At 40.9% G+C, this 21,354-nt stretch overlaps 1 protein-coding gene across 1 annotated transcript in view; it reads left to right on the top strand.

Annotated features, from left to right (window-relative positions):
* The window catches only part of Dennd1b (DENN domain containing 1B), a 166,536-nt gene that overhangs the window by 21,449 nt on the left and 123,733 nt on the right, over positions 1-21,354 (top strand). The gene's annotated exons all lie outside the window — the stretch shown is intronic.

The raw sequence follows: 21,354 nt of genomic DNA, 5'->3' as shown, positions 1-21,354 counted from the left end.
AACTATGACCGATATTTTGAATATTTGCTTTCATAATTAACTACTTAGAAGCATTGTCTGATTTCTACTGTGACTTGCTTTTAACACTTGCATTATTTAGCAATGTAGCATTTAATTTCCATTTTGGGGGTATATTATTATTGCTTACAAATTTTATTTTATTTTTCTCTTTTAATTTAAGTAAGAGCATATACTCTGTATGTCATTAGTCCTTGAAAATGCATTTCCTATTTTATGACTTCACAATGTGGCTTCTCTTGTGTCATAATTAGGATTCATATCTCACAGTCATGGAGATGCACTGGTATATAGATGTGTTAAGTAGAGTTGACTGGAGTATCTTCAGACTTTTCTGACATTTTTTTTCCCCTTTCAATAAGCCTGAGAGGAATCCTGGAATTTCATATATGTCATGAACTTGACTGCTGCTGCTCAGACTCCTTAGTCTCTGTTCCACATACTTTGACGCTGTTTTGTGAGATGCACACTCGTGATTGTTATTTCCTCTTCTTGTGCTTGCCGCTCAGGTGATCTGCCCTAAGCTACAGCCACAGCTGCACTGGGGAGGCAGAAGGTTGATCTCTGTGTTTCAGGGGCTGGCTAGTCTGTGTAGGGAGTTCCAGGATAGCCAGGGCTGCGTTGAGAGGCCTTGCCTTAAAAATGCAAAAATAAACAAATGAAAACAATTCCCCCAAGGGCTGGAGAGATGGCTTGAGGGTTAAAAACGCACACTGCTCTTCCAGAGGACACCAGTTTGGTTTCCAGCACCCCAACACCGTGGCTCACAAGCAGTGTTGACTCCAGTGATAACTCCGGTTCCAATTCCATCTTCTCGCCTCCACTGGTACTAGGCAATGCTTGTGTTGTGTGGTGTACATGTGTTACTTGTACGGAAATAAAAAAGTTTTTGTTTATTCATTAAATACATCCTTATATGGGGGTTTATCTTCATACTGATATTAATGTTTTAACATTAGCATCTCCTTGAAATTACTTTCTTAGATTCTGCTTTAATGATTACTTGTCCTGTTGATAGGTATATGGAAGGTGGTATCGTAATCACTGTATGTACTCATTTGGGTCTTAGCTCCGCGACTGGGTTGAAGTGTGGGTCATAAGGAAGGAGTATGCGCCTGGATTGTGTTGGTTGTTCCAGCCCGTGATTTGCCAGGAGTGCCTCAGTGAGAGGACTTGGCAGATATTGTTTCGTATCAGGCAGCGGTATTTGATCTTGGTTGAAAGCAGCTAGCTCTATCCACACATAGGATAATGATTTACTTCCCTTATCCTTTTTCCTTTGTAACTTTGAGAGAAATTTCAGAAAACAGAGGCTTTTTGTTAGGGAGAAAACAGCCTTATGTGTAAAGCTTTGGCGTCTTTGGTTTTCAGGCACAGAGGCTCTTTTATCTTCCCATTTACTGGGTTTATTCATTAACCTAGACATGAGATTTGCTGTCCTCCAGAATTGCAGGGAAGAGGTTGGAGATGATATAGGCACGTGGTGATGATTGATACACACACCTATTTTGCAGAAGTGCTTTACAGCGTTAGGCTTCAGCCCTCGTTAGGTCAAGAACCAGGTACAAGTTCAGGGACATAGTAATTGGTGTGGCGACATAAAATCCAGTCTAACAATGTACCGTGTCTCCAAGGTAGGTGAATGGCATTGTCAGCAGTACCTTAGCACACTGATTGTCCATGCCATTTAACAAGAGACTTGAGCACCCATGGCTATCTGTGGAGCAGGCTGGAACTAGTGCCACAAATAATGAGGAACTGCTCCATTAAGAAGCTTCATTAGACAGTAGTATCAAAGGGACAAAGAATGGAGGGCTGGGTGTGTGCTTGGCATCCATTAAACGAGGAAGCTGTTTTCAGGATGAGTAATGCAGCAACAGAAGGATGCAAGGGCAGCAGAGCCCTGGTGCAATGCAGTAAGCACATGCGCAGAGAAAGCTAGCGGCAATAAACTTCGCATTACTTACCTATAACCTCTACGGCATATATAGGATGTATTACTTCACAGTAAAATATAGTAATACTGCAAACAACTTTGTGTCTTTAGTCTCAAAATGAATGGGTTGGGTTAGTTATTTTAGTTTCTCTTTGAAAAATTTGACTCAGTAAACCATTTCAGTAGACATTTTAACCTGTGGTTTATGAATCCTAGAGAGAGGGTTTGATAGATCACCTAACTCGTTTTCTAACACACATTTTCTAATTAGTAAAAGTCTAGCCTGTATTGTAAGGTCAGTGTGACACAGTTCATGCTAAAGTGAATGTGAACTGTGGGGCAGTCTTCTGTTTACTGCTTGTAACGGGAAGTGTGCCTCGTCCTGTGAAAAGTAACTTACACTGATGGTTTTCCCCTTTTAAGTAGGTTTGATAGTGAAGAGTAAGCAAAGCTCAGCCTGGACTTCTAAATTTTACATTTTTACTTGCCTACCTTGAAAGCCAGGCTGGTGTTTTTTTTTTTTTTTTTTTTTTTTTAACACTCCCGGTGGGTGGAGCTAGATAGAATCCTCTGGTAATTAGAGAAATAGGGAAGCTGGTCTTTTTGTAGAATATGTACCTGGGAAGGGCTGGTGTACCTCCAGCACACTTGGAGCGATACAGCAGCTGGAGTGAACACATGAGATTCAAATCTGCCCCTTAACTTTGTTTGTTTGAGACAGGATCTATTTAGTTTTGGCTGACTGGAACTCACCGTGGAGACCAGTTTTGCCTGGAACTCACGGAGATCTGCCTGTGTCTGCCTCCTCAGTGCTAGAATCAAAGGCGTGAGCCACCCTACATGGCTATGGTTTGATATTTTAAAGTTTGAACCTTGTGTAAGTAGAGATAAGAATCTGAGTTTGGGCTGGGGAGATGGCTACCATTAATGTTGTTGTGTCGCAAGCCTGAAGACCTCAGTTTCATTTCCAGAACCTATGTAAAAACGAATAAAACCAAACCCGGTGTGTGAGTGTGTGTGTGTGTGTGTGTGTGTGTGTGTGTGTGTGTGTGTGTGTGTGTAAGTGAAGGCTGGGGATGACTAAGGGCTTGCTGGATAGCCCGTCTATGTGAGTCAGTGATCTGAAGCTTCAGGGAAATACCCTGTTGAAAAAAGTAAGGCAAAGAGTGATCATGTACAACACTTTTTGTCAACTTGTGGCTTCTACAAGGATGTGCACAAATACAGAGACGCTGGTTTATCTTTCATTTTCCATTTGAAACACTGTCATGATTGTGCTATTAAGGAGAGAGCTATCTGTATCTTGTGTATTTTCTGTCCCACGTAACTTTATTGTAGAGGAATCCATCCATCCATTCTTGCAGCCATTGTTCTGAAAGTACTGAGGCACACAATAACTTTAGAACCCATGCTATGCTAGTTTCCAGAGTAAGCTTTGAAGCTCGAATTTTTCCTGGTCCTTTCCCCAATCCTATGTGCTTGAGGATAATCCCTAAAGCTGTTTTTCTTAAATCAGCTTTCAAAATTGTCCATTCAGTTTTAATCTGTGTTCTAAAGAATAATGGCCAATCTGCTGGGAATGGAAACTCCTAAACAGAGGGCTGAGAGAATGTGGAAGTTGAAAAGCAGATGGTCTGGCTGGAGGGTGCTGCTGTTCTGTGTCCAGGGCTCCATGTTCCATTCCTCTTGCTCTTCCGTTTTTATCCAGGCTTTTATTCTTGTCAGCAGAGTCAAAGCCAAGGCACTAACTCTGTCCAAGTTCAAGTCACATGACAGGCAAGACGAGTATTTCAGGCAAGAAATTTCTTCTAAGACCAGGCAGGGGCAGCTTTGACACATCAGCTCACTTGTTAAGTATGGACTTGGTTCTTGCCACTGCTTAGCCTCGTTTAGAAGGAGATTGGAAACTCATTGGTCAAGTGTGGAGGAAAAAGGCAAAGGCCCTTAGGAAGGTCAGCATGTATTTGGCCACTCATGGCTGTAGGACTTAACTGGAGCCTTGTGTGCCTTCCGTTAGTAGAAGCTTACTCTAGCTCAAGGCATCTGAGCACTCACATATAGCACATTCTTGGCCCCAACAGTGGGCATTATCAGTCCAGCCTTCTGCCTCACCAGCCCTTACTTTCGTTTGTCATCCTTCACTTCCATGCAAACTCTACCTCTAATTTCAAAATGTAACGTGCTGCGTATTTCAGTGGTTTACAAACATTACTGTTTGGGGAGGGTGGGTGGAGAGATGGCTCAACCGTTAAGCGGAGTGGCTGCTCTTGTAGAGGACCTGGGTTTGGTGGCTGGGACACATGGCTCAAAACCGTCTGTAACTCCGGTCCCAAGAGACCTGACACCTTCTCCAGGCCTTCACAGACACTGCATGAATGTGGTGACGGACATACCTGCAGGCTAACACATATGTACAGAAAACAGGATAGCATACTTCAGGTTCTACTTCAGCTCATCAAAAATGTCTAATTACACTTGCAGCAGAGAAACTATAAACTGTGATGAAGCTTTATAAACATGCCAGATGTCTATGACCATGTGCACTGTTGGCTATTGTCATGTTCTCTGATGTCCGTTATGGTGTGCACTGTGGCCAGCATCGTGCTATTACAGTCTTTCTTATAGACTTCCTTCACCCTGCATTTCTCCTTTTAACACTTCCCTTTCTACATTAATTCTTTGTTTATTCTCAGAATGAATTATGTCTATCAGCAAACAAATTTTAAAATCTGGGTCACTAACCTATGTATATAATACGTATCAATCAAATACTTTCTGTCGCTTGGACTGTTTTATATATGGAGTATCTTCTGGTTATTCATAAAGTATATAATAGGTTACTGTGAACACAGTTCCCTTACTATGCTTGCACCAGAAGGCATCTTTCAAACAGTGTTTGTTACATCTTATCCGCTCTCCATCCATGCGACCCCAACCCTTCCCTTCTGAGCCTCTAGTCAGCACTAATCTACACTTAGATCAATGCTTTCCAGCTCCCATCTACAAGGGACCACATACCCTATTTGTGTTTCTTTCTGCCTTAGTTCATTGAATAAAGTATCCTACAGTTCAATCTGTTCTTATACAGATGAAAATCTATCATTCTCTCCTGAATGAATCGTATTTTGTTGTTCTTTCCATTTTATGTATCCATTCATCTGTTGAAAGGCATCTAAGTTGATACATCTTAGCTATTGTGAGTTGTGCAGCAATCGACTGGGTGGTGCTGGTATCGCCTGTGTATATTAACATTTCTTCCTTTGGATCATGTAGCAGAGTTTTAGAAATTGTTGGTGTGGGAGGAAGGCTACAAGGGATCAACTTCAGGGGTCTGGTGCATGATAAGATGAGATCATTCTCAGCGCAGTTTTTATTTTTATTTATTTATTTATTTTGAGGGACTTCCACACTGTTCTTCATATTGGCTGTACTATTTTGTACTCCCACCAGCAGTGTTTATGAATTCCTTTTACTCAGTGTCCTTATTAACACTGTGTTTTAAGTGAACATGTGAATGTTTTTTTTGTTTGTTTGTAGAAGACATGAGGTCTTGGCTGTGTTGTTTTCCAAACAGCTAGACTCAAGTAGCTGAGATGATAGGTATGCAAGGGGCGCAGCACTGAGTCCACAGAGCGGTGTTTACGGAGAAGTCAAGTCAGTTGGTTATCTTTCTTCATCTTGCCTTGGTGAGATAATTCATGGAAGGAAAAAATGCATGTGTGTATCTGTGGACCCATTCAATTTTGTAGCTGTAAGAGTTGTACCATTCTGCTCATTCAAAACAAAACAAAACAAATTTATTTTCAATGTGAATGGATGATCGCCTGCATGTCTGTTTGTGCACCACATGCATGCAGTGACTTCGAAATGACAGATTTCAAGCTACCCTGTGGATGCTGGGAATGAAACCCAGGTCCTCTGTAAATGCAGCCAGTGCCCTTAAACCAATGAGTCATCTCTGCAGCCCTTGATTTTGTTGGCTTTCAAATTATTCTCTATCATAGATCTAACCAAATTTCATTTTGTTTCATTAAATGTTTTCTTTTGAATTGTATTGTTTTTATATATTTTTCCCTACAGCAGAAGTGAAATATTTAATATTTCTTGCTCACCATTGTGTGTGCACTTGGTTCTGCACTCTTCAACCTGAATACTTTTCTGGTTTAGATTTGCATGACTCTGAAGTGAAGACACTCTCTTTAAGCCAGACACACATTGTATATGAGCATTGGTGATTTCCTAAGAGTACATTTGTCTCTTTTATTAATTATGATGCTCATTACCTCCTGAAATAATTACAGATAAAAGTTTTTGTTTTCCTAAAATGTGGGGAATCAGTTTATAGAACTACAATGCTATGGTTTGATTCTCAATTCATAATTAATTGCATTCAAGTCTTCCATAAATTACTATTCATGTGCACGCTTTTGTACTATCCTTATTATTCCCTAACGTTTCTTTTACTTTTTAAAGAATTAACATACTGTGTTAGACAATTTTGAAATCAGGTAAAAGATTATTTAAACACACTAAAAACATCTCCTTTTGAACAGTATCTTTTATGGCTGCAGTCATGATATAATTAAACATTGTTCGTTGCCGGGGATGTAATTTATATGATCACATTTGAAAAAGTGCAGTCCTTCTCACTGTTATAGTAGATATTCCCGAATTCATCTATGATTTGACATACTGGAGCGAATTCTTCTTTTACTGCCTCATATGACCTGATTTGTTGGATGTGTTTAATACCTTACAGTTAAAAATAACTTGTAGATCATTTTTGTAATGATGGATTGCCCACTGTTCCATTTCAAATTCTAAGTTTTAATTAAATACCCGTGTTCGGTTAGATATTTCACCATTGTTCAACTTTTATAAATTAGTATTTATCCCAAAAGATGACACGATTTTTTGACCTGCATTTTTGACCAGTTCCTTCAGAGATAAATATTGTATTAAAGATGGATAAGAAATACCTGTTGTAGAAACTGCAAATGAAGATAATGTGGTGTAGTTTTTGAATGAACTTTGGTTAGCCAGATCGTTGCGTGCAGGAGAACGACATAAATAAGCCTGTGTTTTAGAGGTGTATGCAGAGAAAGGAAGCGACTGTGTGTTTGAAAACACGTTGACTGACCCATGTGGGAACTAACTGGTGACTAAGACCGCCGAAGTCCTGAACGCCAAGTTTTTCTCGTATCTCTGTGTTAAACAATTGAAAGTTTTACCCTATGGTCAAAAAACATCTTCATCAGGTTCCCAACAGGATACCTTAGTTAATTTTCAGCTGAGTGCTTGACAGGATTTTCCCTTCAGCTAGCTGGTTGGATGAGAGTAGACAAGGAGAGGCTTGGCTCTCTGAGGGCTTCTCAATTTCATTATCGTGCATGTTGAGTAGGAGCAGCCTCCTCTGTGCCCAAACAACAGGGACAAAGCTTTTGTCCTTGAGAGAGGAGCTAATCCAAATGCAGGGCACTGTGAATGTGGGAGGGAAAAGTCGCTCTTGGAAGGTGAAGGCTTAGCAGTTTAACCCCTGACCATAAAATCTCGCAGAAAGCAGGAAACGTGTTAGTATGGCAGAGGAGGAGGCAAGGCATTCAGGCAGGTCTGTGTGTTGAGCTCCTAAAAGCAGGTCAAGTGGATGACTGTCAGTGATGGGCGCTGGGATTCTAATGAGAGATGCAGATTGCCACGTGCGGCTTTTGACTCCGTATCCTCCAGCAGACATGTAACTTCCTACCTGGAATGTCCTGGCCACCAGAGCACAGCACAGATGCACCGGGCTGGGAGGAAAACCATTTCCTTTCGCTCCTTTCCCCGAGAAGGCCAAGGGTTTAGTCCATTGTTATCAAGATGGGGAACATGGTGGTATGCAGGCAGACATGTGCTGGAGAGGTATCTATCTGTGGGAGAGAGGTATACTGGGCCTGAAACCTGAAAGCCTGTCCCTAGTGACACACTTCCTCCAGCCAGGCCACACCTGATCCAGCAAGGCCACACCCCATAACCCTGTCAGGAAGTATCATTCTCTAATGACCAAACAGTCAAGTATATGAGCCTGCGCTGACCATTCTTATTCAAACCGCCACATAGGGCTATTGTATAATATCACTAGCATTTGTGAGAGCCAGTATGCTCTATTCTACTTGGAGATATTTTATTTCCATAAATATAAAGGTCTATAAAACTAAGGCACCCCAAATGTCAAGTTCCTATAATATAGTTTATAGCAACTATAATCAAACAACTTGTTTTCTGGCTTTAAAAACATTAAAAAGGAAGGATCTGGCTTGTTATCTGTTGTATGTTTATTTTTTCCTGAGTTTTGAGAGGGCATCCGTTGTGTATTCCATGCTGGCTTTGAACACTCTGTGTAGTCTGGGTAGGCAGCAGTCTTCCTGTCCCTCTCACAAGGGCTGGGATTACAGGCGTGTGCAGCACACCTGTTCACTTAATTTTAAAGTATAACCTCAGAGTCATCGAGAATAAAGGCATGCTTGATGTTTTCATTCTAAAAGTCTTTAGTACAGACTACAAAATTTCAAGTATGTGGTTAGTTCCTTTCTGATTGTTTTAAAAGTATTTTTATTTTCTGTATTTTGTCTGTGTATGTATGTGCATGCAATCGGGCATGATTGGTACTTGAAGAGTCCAAAAGAGGGTTTCAGATCCCCTGGACCTGAAACTACAGACGGTTGTTAAGTAGTCACGTGGGTGTTGGGAACTGAACGTAGGTCTTCTGCAAAACAGCCCAAGGTGCTACCGTCTGTCCTGTTTCTTTTCGGTTAATCTCAAAGAATGTTTTCATGGCTAGAAAGATGACTCAGCTGTTGAGTTCCTCCAGCTCTTGCAGAGGACCAGAACTCAGTTCTCAGCAACCGTGTTGCGTGGCTCAGATTTGCCTGTGAAGCCAGCACAGGAGCTGACACCCTCTTCCGAACTTTGAGGGCACATGCCCTTGTGCACGCACACACACACGCACACACACGTGCTCGCGCACACGCACACACATGTGCACACACATGCACACACGTGCACACACATGTGCGCACACACTCACACACATGCACACACAGTGCATACACACATGTGCGCACACACACAGACACACACACACACACCTGAAAGATAATATAAATGCTCAAATAATAGTTTTCCTTCTAATTTAATTTTTTCAATAGCAAACTCTTAATCATTTATTTATTTATTTACTTATTTTGGTGAACCCATACTTCGTTTGAGTAGACTATATAATATCTGTTGCCTTGAGAAATAGCATGGGCTCCATTCTCTACCACAATTTTGCATTTTCTGTAGATTTATTCTACTCATTCACATTATCCAAACGTGTTGGAATCCTTACAAAATAATCTAAATGTATTTAACCTTGAAAGAAAGAACTTAACCTTGAAAGAAAGAATATATATTTATTCACACTTGATTCAAGCTCTTTGGTGACCTCAGTGATATCCAAGATCTTACAATTGATTCTGATCCTACTATGATGAATGTTGCAAGACTGACCAAAACGTGTTGGGACAAGTTTAAAGGGCAGTTTCTTTCTAGGTAGTATTTACCTGCCATTTCTTCCTTGAAACGTGGTGCCTTCTCAGTTAGTAGTGCGGCTTTCCTTTTCTGATGGATGTGTTACCTTTAGATGATGTCCTCAAGACACACAGCGCATTCTCTCTGATACCCGTGTGTGTGTGTGTGTGTGTGTGTGTGTGTGTGTGTGTGTGTTTATCTCTGTTGTCAGAATCCACAATCAAAGGCAATGTGGGTTTATTTGGCTTGGATTAGTACATCCCAGTCCTGAAGCCTGAAGCAAAGGCCGTGGAGGAGAGCTCTTCTCTGGCTTCCTCCTAAAGGCTTGACAGTTTGTCTTCTTGTCCACCTCAGGACCACCTGCCCAGAGCAGGCTCGATTCTTCATCAGCCATGAGTCAAGACAGTGCCTCCCACCCTTGTCTACAGTCATTCTGATCGGTAGTGGTGGTTTCTCCATTGAGGGTTGTCTTCCTAGAGATGTCTAAATCCATGTCAAGATGAAAAACCATCCAGCATGCCACTGTACTTGATTTCATTTGAATCGTAATCAGATTTTGTGGTAGATCAGTCTGGGTAATCCTTAAAATAAAAGGATGAAATTTATGTTAAATAGATATTTAGGGGGGAGTTATATAAATTTATTGAATAGTGAGAAAGCCTTCAATTTAAACAAAACCTTAAAAAAAAGGTTACTTTTATGAAGCAAACATCTGGAATATAAAACATGATTTTTGTCTTCAGGAGGTTTAGTTATGAGAAGATTTAATTTATTAGTTGTATAAAACAGTTTAATATATTAAACTGGACATGCCTTCAAATGAAACTGGCTGCAGTTTAGGGAAATCCTCATTGCCTAAGTCTAGAGTATTGGTAGAACTCAGACAAATGTGCAGAGAGGAACATAGCATTTCTAGAAAGTGTTTCACTGTCTATAGGAGTAAGAGTAAATCCTCTTAACTGGCAATGATATCCGAAAGATGAGACATTTATATTGGATCGTGGTGGAAGTACATTATTAGGATTGGAAGGATGAATCCTGAAGTGTAGAGTTTAGCCACAACTAATTGGTCTTAATATATGGGGCTATTTATTGTTAAAAGTCTAATATCGTATTGAGTCATCAGTGGCTAGATCCTTAAGGAGCTTTTGTTCATGTCAGCAGTAGGGAGCCTCTGAATATTGTTTCTGTTGAGAGCATATTGTACTGTTTCTTAAGATTAGCTTCATGGCAGCTGTTTGAGAGGAGCAGAGTGTCAGGAAGACGGGTCAGGTAATATGTATGGATTTAGATGAAGACAGAAGAGGACGCATTGACGGGAGCTTCATTTCAAAAAGGACTAATGTGATTAGGAGCTGATTAGATACAGAGGATAAAGAGGGTAAGCAGGCATAGCAAAGCTGGTTCTGGGGTTGTAGGTCGTGGTGCCTGATCCCATTCCTAAAGTGAGGTGAATGTGATTCAGTGTCCGATACTGGCTGAGGGGCTAGTGGTAGTGAACGTGACGGGATGAAGATGCACTCTGCTTTCTGTGGGACATAAGCCAAACAGAAAACTTCAAAGCCTAGATGCTGCCTATTCTGAAGCTTGTGGAGAGTGGGACCAGCTCTATCTGTACCACTCTGGGTTCAAGTTTGAGTGTCAATAAGTGAGTGAAATTAGACGTTCTCAGGAGGTTTAAGAAATCTTCCTTCCTCTCTTTAAAACATTATTTTTAGATGTACTTAATGTCATGAGTGTTTGATTGTGTGTATGTAATTGTAACATGTGTGTGCCTGGTGCCCATTGAGGGCAGAAGAGGGTGTGTATCCCCTGGAACTGGAGTTACAGATGGTTGTGAGCTGGTATGTGGGCTCTGGTAACTGAACCCGGAGTCTCTACAAGGGCAGCCAATGCTCTGAGAAATTTTCTTTGCAAGAAAGATTAGGGCAGTGGTTCTAAGTGCAAACTCTCATTTTGGGCAATTTTAAAAAAATGTAGATGCTTAATAATGTATCCACTGGAGCCAAAGTGCCATTTGGGAAGTTTAAAAACAAACAAAAAACCAGGTGCCCGATGATGTCAGCATCAGAGCCAAGGGGGCACATTTTAAAGGTGACCCTCCTTAGGCCGTTCTTTTGACAAGAGCTGAGCGCACTGTATTGGAGACTACCCATTCTTCCCCTCACCGTTTCAGGCAGAGAGACGCAGGGTTAAATTCTTGTAAGAGAGATTTAGTTGCACTGCCACATGGAGTGGACAGTTAGCAGGGAGGCCGGAAGACTTGGAGCAAACTCTGTGTGTATGGGGAAGCTCCACAGACATGCTGCCTCAGTGGAACCCGATGGCACCTGACACCCATGGAAGTGTCTCCTGTCACCAGTGAAGCCTGGTTATGCTTACCTGTTCATCTGGCCTCCCAAACTTGATGTCCTCCTGGAGTCTCGGAGGTCCAATCAGTCCAGTTGCCTCCAAGCCAGTGCCTGTTTTCCGTTTGAATGCACAATTGATTTCTAAATTATAACCCCAATAACTAGTAATTATGTTTTAATGAAAACAGGTGAAAATTGTCGTAGGCGAGCATGTTCAGACTATCAGGATTTTCCCCTCCTTCTAGCTAATTATTCCCACTTTATGTGTTGTCATTATATTTATTAGTCATAATTCTGACCTCAAGGGTTAAAGATACATACCCATTTCAACTCGAGTCAATTCTGAATACCTTCTAGGAAGATGTTTTCCCCAAGGTTATTTTATTTATCTTTCCCTCATTTTTTAAAATTAGTCTTTTGAAAAGTCCATACAGTGTATTTTTATTATAGACACCCCCAACTCCTGTCGGTTCCACACCCTCTTCCCTATCTATGCAACGTTGTGACCTCCTCTGCTGCCCATATGCTTTGGATGTGTAACCTTCTGTTGGAGTATGGCGGACCTCCCAGGGCCACACCCTTAAAGGAAAACACCTTCCGTTGTCCATTGCTCCTGAGCTAGGGCCTGGCACCTGGCGTTCGTTCGTTTCTCCTGTCCATGCAGGGTTTGATCTTGCTTGGGCTTTCCCAGCTCTTGTGGAGGCTGTGGCAGTCCCAGTGAGTTCCTGTCTGCTCCCCTGCTGCGTCTGGAGAACACCCCTTCCCTGTTGCCATCTCCATCCTCTGGCCCTTAGAGTCCTTCAGTTTTCCCTTTTGCAGTTATCCCGAGCCTTAGCAGGAGGGGATGTGCTGTGGGTGTCACTCTTCCGGCTGAGACCCCCGGTTTCGGTTTCACCGACTCTGCACCGGGACCAGTCGTCTCTGATGAGGACTGAGAGGCAGCACATTTGTCTATCCGTTATTTAATACATTTCTGTGCAGCATGTTTTGATCATTTTTTTTTCCTCCCTCAAATTTGCCCAGACCTTCCCTACCTCCCAATCCACTCAACGTCTTGTGTCTTTCTTTCCCTCAAAACCAAACAAACAAAGATGAAAACGCAAGGAAACAAACAAAACAAAACACAGCAAACCAAAACACAAACAGCAGCACACAAAAAACCGTGTGTTGGCCAACTACTGGAGTGTGGTTGGTGTGTGTACTCAAGTGTCACTTCAGTGGGGAAAGCTGGTCTCCCCCTTCCTAGGCACTATGAGATTTAAGTAGCTTCTTGGTTAGAGGTGGGGTATTGTGCCTACTTTTCCTAATCCACAATGAGATTTTGTCGGGCTTACGCATAGTGTCCCAGTCTCCGTGGGGTCTTAACACCCACCAGTCCTGTTGTGCCCGGAGGATTCCGTTTCCTTGGAGACAGACATCCTCTACCTCTGGCTCTCACAAACTCCCAGCTTCTAGGAAACTTCTCTTTTCAGATGGAATTGGAGTCAGTTTCTGTGCTAGGTGATAGATATGGGTCTAATTTCATTTTTCTGCACGTGGACATCCAGTTTTTTCAGGACCGTTGTTGGAGATACTCGTCTTTTCTCCAACATATATTTTGGCATCCTTGACAAGCGCTAAATGGCTGAAGTTAGTATACTCAGTTCGGGAGTTGGATTTTGTTCCATTGGTCGACATCTGCATTTGTGCCGGTACCATATTGTTTTATTACTATGGCTGTGTGATATACGTTAAGATATGAAATGGTAATACCTCCCACACTGTTCTTGTTGCTCAGCACTGTTTGGCCATCTAGGGTCTTTTGTTGTTGCATATAAACTTTAGGATCAGTTTTTCTATTTCCGTGACAAATAAGATATGGGTTTGGAGTTTGATAAAGACAGCATTGGCTCTTCAACAAGCCTTTGGTAAGATGTTCATTTTCATAGTGTCAATTCTGTCAACCCCTGAGCATGGGATGTCTTCCATTTTCTAGTTTCTTTTTCTTTCTAACCCTTTCTTGAGGAGTTTAAGGTTTCATTGTAGAGGCCCTTCACATTCTTGGTGAGGTTGGGTTTATCCCTAGATAAACTGAGGCTGTTGTGAATTAGAGTGTTAGTTGTTGGTGCATAGAACAGCTGTTCCTTCGTGAAGATGGGTTCTGTGCCCTGCCTCACTGTCGACTTCTGCTTATGTCTTTCAGCAGTGGCTATTGCTTCCCGTTGTTCTCAAACGTTGCTTTGACTGCGCACCTGTCATGCAGTTTTTGTATAACTAACATGCTTTCGTGGAATAAAATACCCAAAGCCTCTACAAAAGGAACCCCCTTGTTCAGGTCAGCTGTCTCTGTGGGTTTCTCCAGCCTGGTCTTGTCCTCCCTCTCTGCATCTGGATTCCAGTCCCTATTCTTCTTACTCCTACCTTTCTTTCTCTCTCTCTCTCTCTCTCTCTCTCTCTCTCTCTCTGTGTGTACAGCTTTCTTTTCATACTGTGGGTACTTAAACTCCGTCCTTAGGCTGGTGGCAGTCTCTTACCCAGAGTCATTTTACCAGTCCAATTTGCCATTTCGTCACTGAGGTTTTATTTTTTAAAGTTCTAGTTTTCAAAGTTTACCTTTCAAAAATAGTTTTATTGTTTGCATATATTGTTTTGAATCATCTGTATTGTTTAGAAATTATACCTGTGTTTTGTACACAAGGTGTTTAAATTATTTTACTATCTTAAGCCTTTAATGGTGTAGGCCTAGGCTTAGTAAACACAAAGATAAAGGACACGAACAACTAACTGATTCATTTAGAAGAATTTTCTTTCTGAATCTCACTGTAATTCTAATTTGAAAGTATTCTGGAAAAACTGTGCTGAGTGTTTAATTTGGTAATATTTTACTGTAGGTGCAGTTTCTACCCTAATAATACTTTTTAATTATTCTCTGCATGTTAAACATATTTTCAGGTTTATAAGTTATGAGTTTATTTTTATAATTAGTATGATTCTAATCATGGACTTAGGCTTATTTTGAAAAAAATAATAGTATGTTATACCTAAGAGTATGAAAGTGTGTTATACGTTTATGAAAGTCTTTGACCAAGGTTGTGCTTCGACCCATAGTATTTTGGTGTAATATGAACGTTATTTAAAATAATTATGAATAAAATGAAATTCCCTTATGATAGATTAAATTTATATTTCTGGATGATAAAGTTATTTACTCTCACTAGTTCAAAGAGTTAGGTATACTGAATATTGTAAATAAAGTAGATTTTTCTAAAGTCTTATACAAGAATTATAAAGAAGTAGTGCTACAACTTAAAGCATTGCTTCTCACTGTTGAGGGAATCCGGAAGGTAGGTGATGAGGGCGTGCTGTACTATCAGCTGCGAGCGACTGTCAGGGTTGCATCACAGAGCATCTTTCAACAAGGACCACCTCACTTTCTCTTCTGTGCTCTTATAAAAACTTTTGTGTTGGCTTTTAATGATTGGTATCTGAAAAACGTCAAAACATTGATTCTCAGTTGTAAGCTCCTTGTCATAGATTAATCAAGATTGAACATCTGTGGTACGGCATTTCTTTCCCTTTTTGTTTGTTGATTAAAAAAAAAAAAAAAAACAGCCCTCTCCTGAAGGGCCCTTGGGACAGATGGCCCCTCGCTGTTGATGGTTCGATTACCGTGATCGCCCACAGCTTCAGAGGAGTGCGAAGAAAAGAAATTGCTTTCTTTGTCAAGGTGTTTTCAATTCAATTCTCACCCATTAGCCCTGTTTGGTTAAGTTTGGAATTACTCTATCAGGTGATTGATGAGGGCTCTCATTTTATCATAATAGGCCTGGTTTAGAAGGAACGGGACAGGCAAAAGGGTGAGATTAATACACTATGTGCTGGCTTATATTTCCTAAGGTCCTTTGAAGCGCCTTTTCTTTTGCCCAGTTGCAACTTGCTAATATATAAGCAAAAAGAGCATCCTCAGTTTGAGTTGTGATACTAACTTTAGGTCATTCTAGAAGAAACCTTTAGAAAGGCTGGGATTAAACTTCGGTTGGTATGGTGGGGGTTTCAGAATCGCACGAGATGTTTTACAGAAGTAGATTGATTATCCTTGTGGTTACTTTGCTCATGAGCCCACGAGCAAAGGGACATCGAATCTGACTTTATGTGACAAAATTGCTTATGTACACTTTTAAGATGGTGAAAAAATAAACGCATTTTTGAAGTGGCTTTAAAGTATGTATATTAGCTATGTAAAGTGATGCGTACAAGTGTGGTCTGTTCTTGCAAGCAGCTGTATAAAACAAGGGTTCCATTTCTCTCTAAATCATTTGTGTGTGATTTAAACTTACATTACTAAGTGATGAATTATATTACTGATAGTGAAGTAGTGTTTTGAGTACTATTAATAATTAATGTCCTATTCTAGGTTTCTTTACATTTTACCCTCAGGTACTGTCTATAGGAAGCCTGTATAGAGTTTAGACTTTCTTTGCATGAACAATTTAATATTTGGTTTGCCAAAAAATATCTTCTTAGGCAGTAATGAGACAATTCCATCTGTGAATGTGCTGTAAGCCACGCCCTGTGAGTGAGCAAGAGCTGTGCCCCGTAGAGTCCAGTAGATGAAGGGTAGAAGTGAAGACGCCTGCACTCTGGCCCCGTTTGTGACGAAGGACACATTACTCCAAGTCTACCTGCAGAAAAAGATTGGTGTGGGTTCTCGCCATTCAGAAAATTCCAAGATTCTGTCTCCAGAGCATGGACTTTTCCTTGAAAATATGAATAAATAATGAAAACAGAGGCCTTGCTTTGTATGCCTACAAGTTACCCTCTGTCCTTTTATCCTTTGGGTTGTTCAAATGGAACTATCCATTTTAAGTGCATGAAATAAACCACCATAAGAAAGCACAGAAAAAAAAAATATTTCCTCACATACTTGAGAGTATGAGGTACAAAAGATCCCTCTTGGTAATCTCTACCAGCGATTCTCAATATGTGTGTCACGACCCCCTTCGGGGGGAGCTGTTGAACAAGCCTTTCACAGGGGTCATCTAGGACCATTGCAAGATACAAATGTTTACATTATGATGATTAACAGTAGCAAAATTACATGGGGAGCTGCATTAAAAGGTTGCAGCATGAGGCTGAGAAACCCTGAACCGGACAGTGGAATGAATATCTGTGCATTTACATATCCCTTAGGGACAGCGGAAAGTTAGCATATGCGTGTACATGTACAACTGTAAGACTGAAGTCCTCCATGGCTGCTGCTAAAACGATGTAGCCCCAAATGCCATGAATCAATTCAATTTTGATGTGATTCTTTTCATTGGAACCTGGGAATAGAATTATGATGTTGGTATTTATTATCATGAAAGGCTTTCAAAACTTTTGGTAGTGTTTTCTTACTGAATCATCTCTTGATGCACGTGTTGTGTCGGATGGTGATTTCCCACGTGTATCTGCACGCAACAAAAAGGATTCCAGGGGGCAGAGGCAGCTCTCAGAGTAAGAGTGCCTGCTGTACATCCAGGAATGTTGGAGTCTGGATTACGGCACCCAGGTAACAAGCTGGGCGTTGTGCAAACACCAGTAACCCCAGCTCTCAGTGGTCCTGATGCCATCTTCTGACGTTTGTGTGTATGAGCTTGCCTGTATCCACTCATATAAACACATCATATACACACAAAAATACAGCTTTAAAAAGTAAAGGTGATTCTGAACTACTGACACAGCTTACAGCTGTGAGATGGGTGTGGCCTGTTACTCCTTCAGCTGTGACCCTTATAAGGTGAGCGGGGTCAGCAGGCACTGCATGGAGTTTGTTAGATCCACATATGCTGGATCAGAGGATCTGTGTGTGAGATCCGAAGTTGGAGTAAGAGCTTTCAGGACACTTCTATTGCACACTGAGGTTGAGAGAATAGCTCACCAGATCTTTAAGAAGTTAATAAAGTTTTGTATTAAGGATATATTTTAAAATAAGAATTTTGTCATAGTGCATGGATGCATTCAATATGTTATTCTCAGACCTCAGTAATTGGCATGTCTATCATGTCTCATGTGTTAACTTTAAAATAATTTGTACAAACATCTGACTATGTATTTTATTAAGATTGAATGTTCTCTAATTTGAATTTTCAGAAATCAGTTCCTTTTTCCCAGTACTGGTTATGTTCTTAAAACGTGTGATGTTATGTAATTCATAGTACTTGGCTTTTATGAGTGGACGTGTGGTGTGGGACTCCAACTTTGTATTACTGGATTGTTGGAATGAGTGATGTTTCTTCGCTAGTTCTGTAAAGACTTGCTTGGCTGTGGTGCATGCTGGGAAAATGCAAGGTATCGATTGTTCTGATCACTGGCTTCAACAAGATCCAAAATAACTGTGTAGGATGCTTTCTTAAATCCTGTGCCGTCAGGTTGGATATAAAATTACAATAATTATGAATTTGAAACACTTGGGCAGAAATGACTGAATGTGTAATTTTCACTTTGGCCATCTAATTATATGCTTTTAAATATGTTTTACTTGCACGTGAAGGATGTTTACGTGACACACTTAGGGATTTATTCATCACCAAGGCAGATGAGGCTGCCTTGGTGATGAATAAATCCCTTTGATCTAATAAATGTCAGTATGCAGGACCTTTTTCCTGGTTAGTGGCATTGCAGCTTGGTAACACCATGACCAAAAGCAAAGTCGGGGAGGGAAGGGTTTATTTGTTTCCACATCACTGTTCATCTCTGGAGGAAGTCAAACAGAGCAGGGACCTGGAGGCAGGATCTGATGCAGAGGCCAAGGAGGGTGCTGCTTACTGGTTTGTTCACCTTAGATTGCTCAGCCTGTTTTTATAAACACCCCGGGATCACCAGCCCAGGGGTGGCACAACCCACCGTAAAGGGGGCCCTCCCCCATCAATCACTAGTTATGAAATGCTTCAGCTGTGCTTGGAGGCATTTTCTTAATTTACGTTCATAACACACACACACACACACACACACACACACACACGCACGCACGCACGCACGCACGCACGCATGCACACACGTACACACATGCCACACTCTCTCTCTCTGGAGACAGAATCTCTGTCCTAGAACTCATTATGTAGATTTAGGCTAGTCTTGAACTCACAAAGCTCCATCGGCCTCTGCCTCCCAAGCGCTGGAATATATACTTTTTGTTTAATGCTTTGCTTTTCTGTAAACTTCTGTTTTAACTTTACTATGGTATGTATCTCCAAAGGTGAAAAGTTAAAAAAAAAATCACACATTTTCAAAAAAGTTACTCATTTTTATTTAATAATTAATATTCATTTATTTTCGAAAGACATTCCTCTATAAGTAGCATTTCTTGAATTTACCAAGTGAAGGAATCCTCAGGCTGAGTTGACTTGTCCTGTAGTAACTTTGCTTAAAAGAAGGTTTTGCACTGGACAGACTTTGTCATTCCACCCATGACTGCTATGGAGAATTGGAAAGCACGGGGTTAGTTTTCCATGAAATAGGTGGAATTTAGATGGGCACACAAGTATTCATATTGGGGAAATATTCTGGGGTAAGTTCTCTTTTACCCTCAGCCAAGAAAGCTCCAGGTTTAATTAGCCAGCTGTGTGATGAGGCCAAGAGCCTCTCCTGCATTCACTGCAGTTTCCTTGCAGGTAAAGCACGCTTGGAGAAAGCTGTAATCAGAGGGCTGGAGAGATGGCTCAGCCATTAGAGCACTGGCTGCTCTTCCAGAGGCCCCGCCTTGGTTCCCACCCTGGAGGCTCACGGCTGTCTGTAATCCAGGGTTCCCGGGGAGTCTTTGCTCTCTTCGGACCTCCATGGGCACCAGGCACATATTTAGTATGTGTACACACATGCAGGCAAAACACTCACACATAAAATAAAAATAAATATCGTTTAAACAACATATTTGTGCACAAGCAAAATACGAAGGGTTAACTCTGGTTTTCAAGATGTATAATAATAAACTACATATTTAATTCATCTTTGAGCTTCACAGAATCAAAGAGATTTTATTCTTTTATGGAAATTAGGAAGTTTAGTATAATGCACACTAGTGTCTTTAGTTTTTTTTTTTTTTTTTTTTTTTTAGTTTTTGTCTCTTATTAAGGGCCAAAAAAGATGAAATATCAAATGACAGGATTTTTCTTTATACTTAAAAACCACAGTTTAGAAACACTTGTGCTCGTATACAAACAGTAATTCATTGCCATCTACAAGTTTGCTGACTTAACAACGATTTGTGTACGTATGATGTTACTGTGTGAGGATGGGGTGGCATGTTCTTCCCGTCAGCAGCAGTGAGCGCTTGTGGGAGGGAGTGGGGTCTGCCTGGACTCTGTGTGCTGGAGGGGGCACAGTGTCCCCTCATTACCCCACAGCCCAGCAGCAGCTCCCATCCCCTCCTCCCACAAGAGCAGCAGAAAATCTGGCCTGACAGATCAGACTGTGGATCTGGAGTAATCCTCGGGGAAGAGAACCCAGGCTTTGTTTGAAGTGACAAAATCGTATTATTTTTCTCAGATCTATTGTTCCCCTGAAAGGTTGCCACAAACGTGTAGCTGAAATGTAACCACGTAAGCAGTGACTAAGTTAATCCATCTCAAAATGTGGGAGCGCATGATTCTAATGCAGTTTTGCACGCTGCCGAAGGATGAGATTTATTTAATGAAAATAAACAGGATATTTTCCACTCAATGATTAATCCAGTAAGCCTTTCATACAGTCATTTGTTTTCCTTCTGTGAAAATGTAGCATATATAGAAAAGAATGAATGAATTAGCAAGGATGCATGAAAGGTAGGTCGGGCGTAGCACACTTAGCCAACAGTAACAGCAAAAGTAAGGCTGAATTCACAGCAGGTAAATATCCCAGGCTCAGACTTAGTCTAAGACACCCAGCCACATTCTAAAACAGCAACAGACTCTAAAGTTATGGGTGATGAAAAGGGATAGTTAGATCTCTGTCTTGAAGCCCACGCCAAGCTTTGTGACTAGCCTACCTCAGTGGATGATTTGGTTTTTTTTTTTATTATCGTTAATTTACTGTCAGACTTTGTTCGTGAAGATTCTCCCGTGTGCTTTTGTTTTATGAGCTCTCAGTTTTGGTAAAATTGCCACATGAACCTATACAATTCGGGATGTAATTGTCCAAGGGTTTTCACTCAATCTTTGATGTATTTCACATTAACTTCTGAAATGTAAACATTTGTTTTATATGCCTGAAGACAAACAAACCATTTGATGCTGTCCATCATAAATTTCCAATATGCTGTTTTATGCAAGATGTCTACACGGCTTATTTATATTGATTTATTGGAATAGCTTAATTCCTTAATTATTATTGAGATGACATTTTTGTGGGAAGCATGCTTTGTTTTTAAGTACAAACAATCCTATTTGAACTACACGTGGAAGGTACTAGAACAGCTAGCTCATGCTTAAAATGTTATTATCCATCTGCTGGATTTTGGAGTTAACGTTCAGAAATTTTGCTGTGGCTGCCATGGACTGGCTACACCGA

This window comes from Phodopus roborovskii, unplaced genomic scaffold (assembly GCF_943737965.1).
Source record: "Phodopus roborovskii unplaced genomic scaffold, PHOROB, whole genome shotgun sequence".
Lineage (NCBI taxonomy): Eukaryota > Metazoa > Chordata > Mammalia > Rodentia > Cricetidae > Phodopus > Phodopus roborovskii.
The sequence above is the reverse complement of the archived record's forward strand: the minus strand, read 5'-3'. Positions and strand labels throughout refer to the sequence as shown.